Below are 12,178 nucleotides of genomic sequence, written 5' to 3'. Positions count from 1 at the left end.
CACTATTTGTTATTTTCGCCGTTCGTAATTGAATGGGTCTTTGGACAAGTCGATTGTATGACTGATTGCATTACTTTGGCGTGTATAGCCCGGGACGAGTGTTAAGAAAACAGAGATGGACGCCGAGGCAGCCTCACAACCTCGGCGTACCGCAGGGGACTACTATGTCCCCGTGATATATCGTGTATAGATCGTTGATACTAACTAAAAATAATTAGTGACATGACGCTTACAATAAAGATGATGACGATTATTACAACAACAACAACAACAACAACAACTACGAGAAATACATACAACTGTTGTTCTTTGCCTCGAAGCAGTACTGCACAGTGATGCATCACACCTATCCAGGACAAACAGGACATTAGACAGAAGAGCGAATAACAACAAGACAAAAACGCGACTAGGTATAAAAGCTAGAAAAAAGACTGAAGGTGGGACTGCCGTCTGTGCGAAAACCCAGTATATGAATCCGGTATTGGAGAAAAGCATTGGATAATAGCCAAATATAGGAAAATTCGTTAATCTCTGCCCATGTCTAGCCAAGCAAAAAGGACAGATGCAAACAAATTTTGAGTGTTCCTGTTCGATCGCCTCCGTAGGGTCAACAATTAAGGAAAACATCGTTTTGTCATCGGTGAACACCAAAGAGGCGCCGCGTATACACTTATCGCATTTAGCCGCGCGAAAATTTGAACTCGTAATAAATCTTCAAAATCATTTAATTATTACAATATCAGCATACGAAGCGTATAATTCAATTACGCGATGTGCTAATAGGTATCATTGTAACAGAGGTTTTCTGAATACAAATTTAAACATGTGTAATGGTTACTCCAGAAGTGATTGGAAAATATTTTCAATAATTTAAAAGCGTTATAATAATAATAACAGATACAAAGATATAGCCTATACATGTGTTATTATTATAATTACGATCAGTAACTAGCCCAGGCTGTCGTGCAGTCACAAAAAAAAGATCGCACTAGACGTTGAGACGACGATTGACGGCACCTTGGCGAAACGGAGATATGCTAGCCGCCTATAATGTTTATATACAGTGAAAAATAAATACGTGTATATCCTCCAATAGCATGAGAGAAATCATTTGCATTAAAAATGGTCCAAAGATGGCAAACGTACATTGGGAGGGATACGGGTAAGGGGCTGTCAATCTGCCGATCAGAACAGTGAGAGTAATATTCACTAATAACAACGGGAATACAGGTACATATATCGGTTCTAAAAATCGTTCATATACCGTGTTACATATTACGCGCCACCTAGCAGTTACACAGACGAACTAAACCGACACACATTGTCCTTAAATGAATATCCCTATGTTATGCCTTGAACATTTTCTGCTTATTGAAAATAATCTTATATCGAAGCAGCCCCGTCACTCTGCTGCGGAACACAATTACAAAGGGCATCTAGGGAATGAGAAGTTCAAACAAGGATTTAAGCTAGCAGTCAAAGTACTTAATTACTTCATGGATTTTTACCTTTTCGGTTTTGTTACGTTACGATTAAGCACAAGACACCTGAATATTTGTGGACACAAGCACAGCTTAGCTTTCCTTGGCGCTGCCTTGCCTGGATTCCCTCCACTATCTTTGCTTTCTAACTACATGTAATTACACTGTTGCATTCGCGATTACTACATGTAACTGTAATAAACAAAAGGAGCGTTTCAAACACCTATTCTGACAAACATAGAATGACGACTTACTACTAGATTGCTTGTACGCACTTCGCTGAAGATTAGACATTCATAACAAATCAAGACTTTGAAGAAGTGAGAGAGAGAGAGAGAGATAGAGATAGATAGATAGAGAGAGAGAGAGAGAGAGAGAAGGCCGGTACATGTGGCAATAAATATCTCCGCTTTCAAAAACTCACCCCTCATATTTAAATCCATCTCCAATATTACATGTGACTTGTAATAAACTGGCGTATGGCACGCAGTTTAAAAATCGGACCATGCTATGAAAAAACGTCAATAAGGTATTTTTTGCTATAACAAGAACTTTTACGGTGGAATTGTACGCGTGATAAAGATTATTTTCAATATAGTACAAGTAAAGCGCGCAGAGCGAAAACGTAATTACTGCGGTTCTAGTTACACAGGATATTCCTTCATAAGCTTGTAACGGCTTGCATTAAAAATTCTCACAGGTATCGAATTAGTCATGGTACTGGTGTGCTTGGCGTTCGATACAAAATAAACAGGTTATTTATTATTAAATAACGTTACTCACCCAAGAGAACAGACTTCTTCTAAGAGGAGAATCGTGGATAGACGCTGTATAACCAAAGAATCTATTTGGTAAAAGTCGAAGATTGAAATAAGCAAGCTCGCTCATAGTGTTTACAAGACGTATGACAAAAACGGTAAGTCTGACAAAAGTTTGGTGACTTTTGGATGCAGTGTTACCATCTACTGTACAATGCTCCCATTATTCAATTGCAAATACTTGCCCGACGTTGTTATTGGGCATGAGCATAGGGGGCGTCATAGAGCAAACTGGAATATGAGACAACAGGAGTCGAATAACGGGCCAAAATAAATACAAGATCAGTCACTCGTATGAGATACGATGACAGATACCCATAAACAAAATTGATTCAGAGCTGAAATAAGCTATGTAATATCGAGCGCCGGATCAATTGATTATATCATCTGTCGAGAAGATGACGTTCTTTAGGCGTGAACGTAAACGAGACAGGTAATGAAAACTCATACATATATCTAGACGAAAATACGGCGCATAAGTTATTTTTCGAATACCCACATTCTCTCTAAAAATGGGACAAGAGAAGCAATAGAATTGATATATATCTACATATATAATATATCGGTGTGCATCTCAGCTAGGTACTCGCTGCGAGCTAGCTGTCTCTATGTAGCACGTACAACGCACTCAGAAATTGCGGACAACGACAAAAAACAGAAATTGATCAGATAGCAGACGACAAACAACAGCGATAGCAACACAATAAATAAATGAAGAACAAGCGATGCCGACGATGACGACGATGATGATAATAATAATAATACTAATAATAAACACTGCAACTCTACCGATTTTGTCCAGAAATCCACGTGTGTTCTATATTTGGTAGTTACAGTTATAGAAAAATGAAGGGGTTGAAGGGCGGTAAAAGGAAATTAAGTCTTCAAAAAGAGCTAGTAATGATTCTTTTTTTTTTGCAAATAACAACTGCTAGCTGAACATTCAGTACGGTCATATCGATTCTCCCTGATGGTACAAACGGTAAAGAATAATAGAATCTAAATATTATTCTCTGATGGAACTATAAGGGCTGACAGCCGTGTGCATGGATAGGGTGTGTCACGTTGTTGTAAGTCTTGAGCAAGTTAGCTTTTTTGTGACGTAACTCACATTATTACTTACAAGCTTTCGCATGTATGAGTTACTTACGAAGACGTGCCTTAATTTGAATATACTACATAAATAAATAAATATCTTTGGAGGTATTTACAAAGTCAATGTAGGCTGTACCTCTTGAGGCCGAACAAATGTTAATTGTCCAAGAAAAACAAAATGAGTTTTGTAGGTTGAAGCCCCGACACCAGTCGCCCACTTTGGTACAGCCTTGTTATTTGGCTACCATTGAACGTTAGTACCAAGTAACGCGCAGTATAATACGCTACTAAGTGATGTGAGCAGGAATTATGCTTTCTGTGTCGCAGAAAAGACGGTTTTATGCTAGAACTACGTGAAACGACATATCTTGTATAAGGATCTATACAAAATACAAGGAGTAGCAAGTTTTTTTGGGAACAAGTGAGTAGCTTTTCTTAAATCTATAAGTTTGAAAATGATCATACTTCTTAATTTACTTATTATTTACGTAGTATACTGTACCATTGCTACACAGGGCAATTGCTTCTTTGGTGTGCTTCTATAAATTTCTTACTTATAAACAATAGATAAGCAACTTCGTTATTGTACAATGAGCGATTCAGTGGTTCAGAAATTAAAAATTCACGCTATATAAACATATATATTATGCATCTTAGAAAGCTAACATAATTGAAGTTCCGCGTAGTTTCGGCTGCAAGAGACGAAATATAACTTACTTATTTAATAAGAAATGTTGACATTTTCTATCTATCAGCCCTGTACCAAAGAGCTACAGGGATATATAATTTTCATAAAATCTAATTGTTTACGGTTTATTTGGTAAAATGTTACCCTGCAGTATTTGAACATTACCTGCACACTGCAACATATATCAGTGTATTCATGGCAGCGTTCGATTATTACATTTCACGACACAGATTGTATTCAATAGTCGAGAACATCACAGGGGACATTTGTCGGCTTCCTACGGTTAGTAAAGAGCAAAGAAATTAAAATATATAGTCCACAGTGATGCGAAAATCTGCAATGTCCCCTTCATTGCCTACTATGCGGGAATAGTATTCTAGCATTTGTTTAGCTAATGCACCATTATCCACGATCTGCAGGTTAAACCGTGGTCGAAATCGCAGCATTCAGACACAGCGTCATCCTGAGCGGGATACAATAAATGGATATGGTAAAGTCGGGTCATTTGCCACGATGCTGGACTTTGCCCTAGGCCTGCCAGCTTGCGGTTCTGTTTGCCGTACACTTTTTCCGATTGTATCAAATTGATCATTCCATTTTTCGGAGAACGCAAGTAGCAATTCGACCACTGTGTAGCCTGTATTGTTCATCGACACCTCAGCCGTAACTAATGATACCTTTCACATAAACACAGCGAGATAATTGGAATCAAAAAATGTGTATCGCGCTCAGCTTTATGCGAGGAACTTACATGCTCGTTACATAAAAGATCCTTGCTAATATCGATGATCATTCAGCAAATCCAAGTCAATTTCACTATTTCAACATATTTGTGTCCTCATGGACGAACAGTATGTTGTCTCGAACGTTGAAAATTTCGCATTCGATTTTGCAGTGGTCACTTGTTATGGAGCTAAAATGTTGAAACTCAACGTACTTTTGCCAGTCAACTAGAATAGCTCAAGAAATGTAGTAACATGAGCTTCTATCTTATAGTTAATGGTAATCGGGCAACCAAATTGGATGTTTCATCAATCAGTGTATTCTGGGTAGCGTAGGACTACATCTGCATTATACCTGCGTGACCATTCAAACCTCTGCTAAAGTTAGAGTTTGCCTAAGTAACACCCTTCTTGGATACAAGCACTGAGCCTATGTATAATGTGACGTAGGTTGATTTGTACGACCTCACCCTTTGTGTTCATATGTGTTCGCTATTAAAACCTACGGTGTAGAAAGCTGATAAAACTGAATTTTGCATAGCCTTGTTCTATGTATATTCTTTTGGATCCGCCCTTATTTAAGCCTGTTCATTTAGGTGAATTGCATATTTGACTGCCTATAAAATTGGCCTGTTGAAACAGTTGCGATTGATACTTTGAGTTATTCCTTAATTTTATTAGAACTAATCTAAGCATAAGAACACCTTCTGCGTCTCCACAGTCGTCCAGCGATAGTGACACTATCTCCTAGCTGTATCCTTGCATAAATAATGTCTCATGACATTAAAGAAACAAGCACTACAAGGATTGTCTTTATATACCTCTATATTTATCCGCCAGACTTCCTATTGCCTGCGTATCCTGTACACCTCAGTACTAGCAACAGAAATGCAGCAAGACATTACTGCGACAGTGCATGATTTGCAAAGCTTGGATTCTTTAACTCGGCGTTTCCCGCGCTCTCGCATTTTGTGTCCTGCCAATCTTGTCGATTTATCTAACTTCCCCCAACATAGACACCAGAACCAATTTAGTGTTCGATATATTGCTCCTTCTTTTGCGGATCCATAAGCAGAACGGCGCGTATACGTAGGTAAAATGATGAACTAAAGCGAGTATATGGAATGACAAAGGAAGACGTAGCTGATGCGTGTTTCTTGTACCACACCGACTCCCAAAGTATAAAATGGTGTAGCAGCAGCCGAGTAGCACGAAATGATATAGAATTTTATAAGAGTTTTTCCCGTGAAAGCTTTCTACTTTTCTCTGAGGGCGGATAGGGCAAGTGCGGCTAAGACCAGTTCTGAATGAAAGGTCTGTCCATTTCGGGCGTCCACTATATTTTTGCGTCCACTACTTCCACTAAAGTCAGCGACCCCCGGCTATTCTTTGATTTTTGAGACGCAGTTGCATTGTCGGGAGGTGCAATGCATCCGTAGTTCCGGGCCTTTTATAGCGAATACATATGGGTTCGATATCAGGTATCACAGCGTCATCCAACAGGTGCCTAATGTAATAAAAGGAAACCGATTGTTACAATTACTAGTACACTGCCAGCGCGATTAAGCCGACTCGGAAAGGCAGATCACGACACGGTCATAGGACATCAGCATCTTAGAGAAGAAGACATTGAAAGGCTATGGACAGACAAGGAAACCACTGCAGGGATCTGGGAGTTCTAGGAAAGCCCAAGCGGGAAGTTAGAATGGTATGCAGGTGACAGGAACACGCCTCCATAAAGAAGTATGACAGTCGCCAATCCGCACCGCAGAAGTAGTAGTAGCGATGGAAATCGAAAGCCCTTTTGGCATAGGTAAGAAGCATCTTCTAGGACCCGGCTTCTCGGAAGAGAGAAAACGAGTGACTGCAGGACATTCCGTTTATAGTCGATGGAAGCTAGCACATTATGAAAGGATACCCTGAACGGCGAGGTAAGGTGATGAGGGGAGCGAGCGAAGGCGGAACAGGAGGGGGGGGGGTCGAGAACATTTGGGGACAAGCAATAACCTAAGGCAACGGATGAGTCTGCTATGACAGGGTCGAGCATAACTTTGGACTCTTTCGTACATGCTTCTCACGCTATTAAAAGGCAGGTCGGTTATTGCTCTCTACTAAAGTTGCTAATAGCTTCTACATAGAACGGACATCTAACATAAGAGGTAACGTGTATATATACAGGGGTCGTACACAGACTCATACATGGTACCACAGTGAAAAAATGAACGGGATGACTATGTAGGAATACCTATATGAAGGTTATGCGGCAGGCGAAGGCAGGGTCGTTTCTAGCGAAGAGGTAAAAGGGGCCATAGCCGTAGTCAAGGCCTTGACCTCTTAGACGACGTTCTACATGCAGCGAAACCTCTGACGATCGAAGCAAAGCCGACGCACTATACACCACGTGCCCCGCGTACTATTATGCGACGGCTAAAGGCCGGTAAGCTCCTAATGGGAATGAGACAGCAGATGCAGTAAGCTAAGCGAAATAAGGTGCGCTTCTCGCTGCGAGCAAAGTGGATACGTGAATTGAGTTAGCGGGGGAAATGTTGCTGGCATGGGAAAAAGATGTGTTTGGCAAAGAAAACCTGCGCTTAGCTATTTGGGCTTACCATGTTGAGTTGGTCGATCCTGCCGTTCATGATATAACAACGTCTGAATTCCTCGTGTCCAGAATTGGATGCAGCACGCCAGGAAGGGTAACTCGGTTAGCGGGTAGGCATCTAATATGTACGTTATCGAGTTAAAAAGGTTCAATACAGGAATACGAAGTCGAGGGGCATGTGTTCCGAGAGGAAGATTGGCGAATGATCTCCTTTACCATGATCTGACCGCCAATGTCAAGTCTGAAAGGCTAGCTTACGCCACCAGAGAATCAGAATTCTTCCCTTTAAAATAATGGATGCGTAGGTACATGACAGATAAGCGCGTGGCTATGTGGGGCTAGTCTGCCCGCTTGGTGACCGCGGAAGTGCCCAGCTGCTACGCCGGTCTGATCTTCTCCAACGTCGTTGCCCGTTCAGTGTAGTTTTGGTCTCCTGAATCGAACGTAATATAGGTGGCGCCTGATAGAAAAGATTAGATAGTTAACTTGTACAGAAAAAATTACCTCGAAAAGAATCGCTATGCGTGTGAGGTTCAAAAATGCGCTTTTGTCAACATCTAACTAACGAGTAAAATGATCATGAAGAAATCATAGAGAGTTAACCTTAGCACTTTGCTTTTCAAATCAAACACTTAATTTTATGCCTCGACTTGTTATAAAACCTAAAATGTAACTGAAGTGTGTGCAATATTAACTTTATAGCTGTCTTACATATCACATGTTTGCTTTATCTAAGGTAACTTAAAAAAAAAACAATTTGAAAAGCACTTGCTTCGAATAGTTGTTTGAGTCAAAGTTATTAATGAGTACCAACTACAGTGACTTGTGTGATCATTGTGATATTTGCCGGAACTTGTCCCCTCTATACTAGTCGAAGTAATCAGGGGTTTTAGCTGCCGCTAGTAATGGGCGAACATTGGCCACTGAGGAAAATTTTTGAAGTAAAAGCCCTTAAATGGGATTTCAGCAATCACAGAGAGCAACTAACTTATTGCCCACCTATTTGGGCGGAATGTTTCAAATGTATATGGGCAGGTTAAAACTAGTTAAAGTCACTGTCGTTGCGCAACCCGCGATACTTCGAAAAGAACTTACGATAAAAGCTAATTTGCACTTACTGTCGATTATCTTATGCGTTAAGGACAATCTCGGAAAAGCTCCTTTGTTGGTTGCACGGGCTGTCTAAAGGGTAACATAAACATTATGCAAGACTGACTAAATGAATAAACTTTTTAAGACGTTATTTTTAGATATAGTTTTAGAGAGGCATGTATGTATTGCAGCAGAAACCGATTTTGCACGGAGTACATTGGGTGTGGTCGTAGGAAACGACATAGCTCTATCCGTCTCGCTCCGGCTACCTGAAAGATCTGGATGCATCTGGCATGAAGGTATTTTGTGTTCGCGACAAGGCAATGGACAGTTTCAGGCACTGTTAGCTGATTTTGAAAACGACAGACTTTAGGTATCGAACATGATTCCAAGTACTGTTTTCTGAATACGAGCTTATCTACTTCAATGAAATGACAGAGTCATAGACGACTCGTGGATAACTTTAAAAATGTTTTTTTTTCGCGAAAATTGTATCACGGTACAACCGTTAATGTTACTATTGTTCATACTGCCGAAATATTGCAAACTTATTAGCAACTTGCTTTCTTTGGAGGTGGGGTGGACTTGATTTGAGTTGAATTTGGAAGCTGTTGCCCCAACTACATCTAGCCGAGTTATCGCGCTCGCTGCACAAGTCGTTATGGTTTTTGCAAAGCTCCTTTAAGCACATCTTTAAAGTTAGTTTTCCGACCCACTTATACTAATGGTGCATCGACAATGTTCGCAGGATCCAGAGATCGTCAGGCGGAGACAATCCTTTGGAGTCAAAACCCCTTGGCAATAGGCTCCTTGGGACGGTACGTTTATATAGGTAGCTTTGGATATAATAACTTGTTCCGTCACAGTCTGAAGCAGCCTTATAGATCAGAGCATGTTTGCAAGCGAATTAATTAAGCGTATGGATATATACATGTTTGTTTTCACTATTGAGTGGCTCCTGTGTGAACGCAGATAACACGGAGACAGCTTCGCAGTATTTCTGTTTTTGCGCTTACCATACGATATATTACACTATACATAGTTTCGAATACCTATGACCTACATCAGGAACACAGTTTTTATTTTCTAACAAAATTATGAACTAACATGCATCGTGCTAGGTGTCTTCTACATAATTGTGTGTAGCTATTCTAAAAGCTTTACTAATCTTAGAGCTTAAAAAAAAAGCTGAAATTTTGGTACGACAGGTGGATAACATTCGTGCATCGTTCATGTTAACGATCCGGTTGCTTTTGAAGGGAGACTCTTACTATACACTGGACCCGGTAGCTGCAACCGCGCAGAATGCTCTTATATATTTCGCATGCCCGTGGATCCCTACAAAAAAAAAAGATATTTATTATTATTTCAGTTTTTCTCAATTGAGATTTTTTGTTATTGGACTAAATATTCTGATCCGGGTTTTCCGCATGATCAGACGGTGTGTAAAGAAAGAAGTACAAAGCGTATATTTCTATTATATTTTTTTGCAAGCGTATAGACAAGTTGCGCTTCAAAAAGCCATAATGTTTTTTTATGGGTCGCATATGCTATTGAGACGTCAACTAAGGATAAGCAGGGCATCCAAGAGCAGATTACGGAAATGATCAAATATTCCAAAATGACAATATACATACAAGTAGTTAAAACATCGCGATACAGGTGTCAAACGTATGCAAGTCAAATTGCTATAGATTGTTTGAACTTTCAAAAAACATCATCTGATTAACTGGGATGCATTGAACAAAAACAATGCCTTATTTGAGCTACTGATACACTGGGATCGATGTGTTTGTTATCACCCGAGGGCTGGAAGCTGTAATATTGATTATGCGAAAATATATACAATCTTCAACGGTAGCTTCGGGGCAGATATCCCTACAGAGATCATGCAAAGTTATAGCTAGGTATAGTGCTCCTTTGCTGATCGAAGGTAAGTTCACAGTTTATCCAGGCATTCGTTCGCGGTCCCACGTCGTAGCTGACGTAAAGATCCTACTTACTTGCCACGCCCTAACAAGCAAGCGTGTACCATGGCGTAGTAGTACCTGCAACGACCGCAGCACCAAGTGTGGCTTGAAGTGGCGGAAAATTTTCAAGCGAAGTAGATCGCCTCTTCGCTGTTTAGTATGGCCTAATTGATTTGCTTTGTTTTCTTTATATAGGAAGGTGGTGATCACTATACAAACAGCTGGCCGGCTTGCTACCGTTTATGGTCAAAGCGTCCGCGGTCAGAACAATACACCAACCGTTTGTCTCACCATGAGATGGAGCAGTACGATTCAACATTTTCTAATTAGAATATTACTGATATTTATTGCTGTAATCGAAAATTTCAAAGCGGTAAACCGGGAATCGTATGAGTTCTAATAGAAAATGTTGTCACGCATAAGAAAAACGGATAAAATGGTAGCTTTACGGAACAATTGAATAGTGTGTAAATTGTCTAGTTGGTGGATTGGAACCCTAACTGAGAATCTAGATAGACTTTTCGTGCCCATTAAATTCTTATTTGGCTAAGTTAAGATTAAAGGATAAATTAGTTGTAACTCACTAATATAAAACAATACATCTAGTTAGATAAGGTTCGGAGAACTGGATATACAGCGAACTTGTGTGAGAAATAATCTGCAGTTCGTAAACATGCACTAGGCTCTGGGTTCGAATCCAAGCATAGACACGCTTCGTTTCGTTGAAAGCTAGGCGTCTGACGGAATACCTGACGGAACGGCGATGCCATATGTAAAACTCAAACGTACAGAACCTTACAGACATGTCGTAAGTCGTTCCTTTCTAAAAAGATATGGAAATATATATGAAAAATCTCGTTTTTTGAGTGGCGATGTCGTGTGAAGAAAGATAGGAGAAAGATTTGTGATCTATTCCATTTCGTTGTTACAAGAGAACCCTACGCGGTAAACATCTTCTGGTGTTTGACAAATTTATCCAATCGAGGTTGTCGCTTGTTGGTTGATCTTTCAGTGGATTTTATAATTTTATAAACGTTGTCATTTGCCTTGCCAACTATGATTGCAGAATCGTATTTGCCGATAGTTCCGCTCATGATATATGAGAAACACGTGCCGATTATGTCGTTACAAACAAGGGTTGTGTCTGCGCCTAACTGAGAAAAAAAGTCGTTCCTCCTAACAAGGGGGCTCTGCTGTTCGATTTTTGCATATCCTACAGTAAAAGGAGAACCTGTTAACATTATATTGTGGAAAATTAGTTTGTAAAAAGGTATAAAGTATGATTATTTGTTTTATAAACAAATTTTCAAATACAAGGCCGCGTCAATTTGTATGGATGATATTCTTCTTTTTACATTTCTTTTTAACTACATTTTCTAACTACATTTTTATCGACACTACACATCATGTTATCATATTGTTCAATTTCTGCATTTGCCGCTTTTGTTTAGCTGAAATTGAATGAAAAAGACGAGCTTCGTCTGGTAAAAACCCAGATCGTCGATCTGACCAAGTCCGGCTCATGTAAAAATCCATTTGTACACAACTTTGCGAACTGAGCAAGTTAGTATCAACCGGGAGCTATCACTGGCCCGAGCCACTCGAGGCGCGCAATTCGGCTGAGACGGGCAACTTTTACAACAACATGGGACCTTTTCTTAGATAGAAGTACATCGGAAAGTTGATCTAAGTTTCCTTCAGCGTTTTATC

This window comes from Varroa jacobsoni, unplaced genomic scaffold (genome assembly GCF_002532875.2).
Source record: "Varroa jacobsoni isolate VJ856 unplaced genomic scaffold, vjacob_1.0 scaffold_298, whole genome shotgun sequence".
NCBI lineage: Eukaryota > Metazoa > Arthropoda > Arachnida > Mesostigmata > Varroidae > Varroa > Varroa jacobsoni.
Note: the sequence above shows the minus strand (reverse complement) of the source record.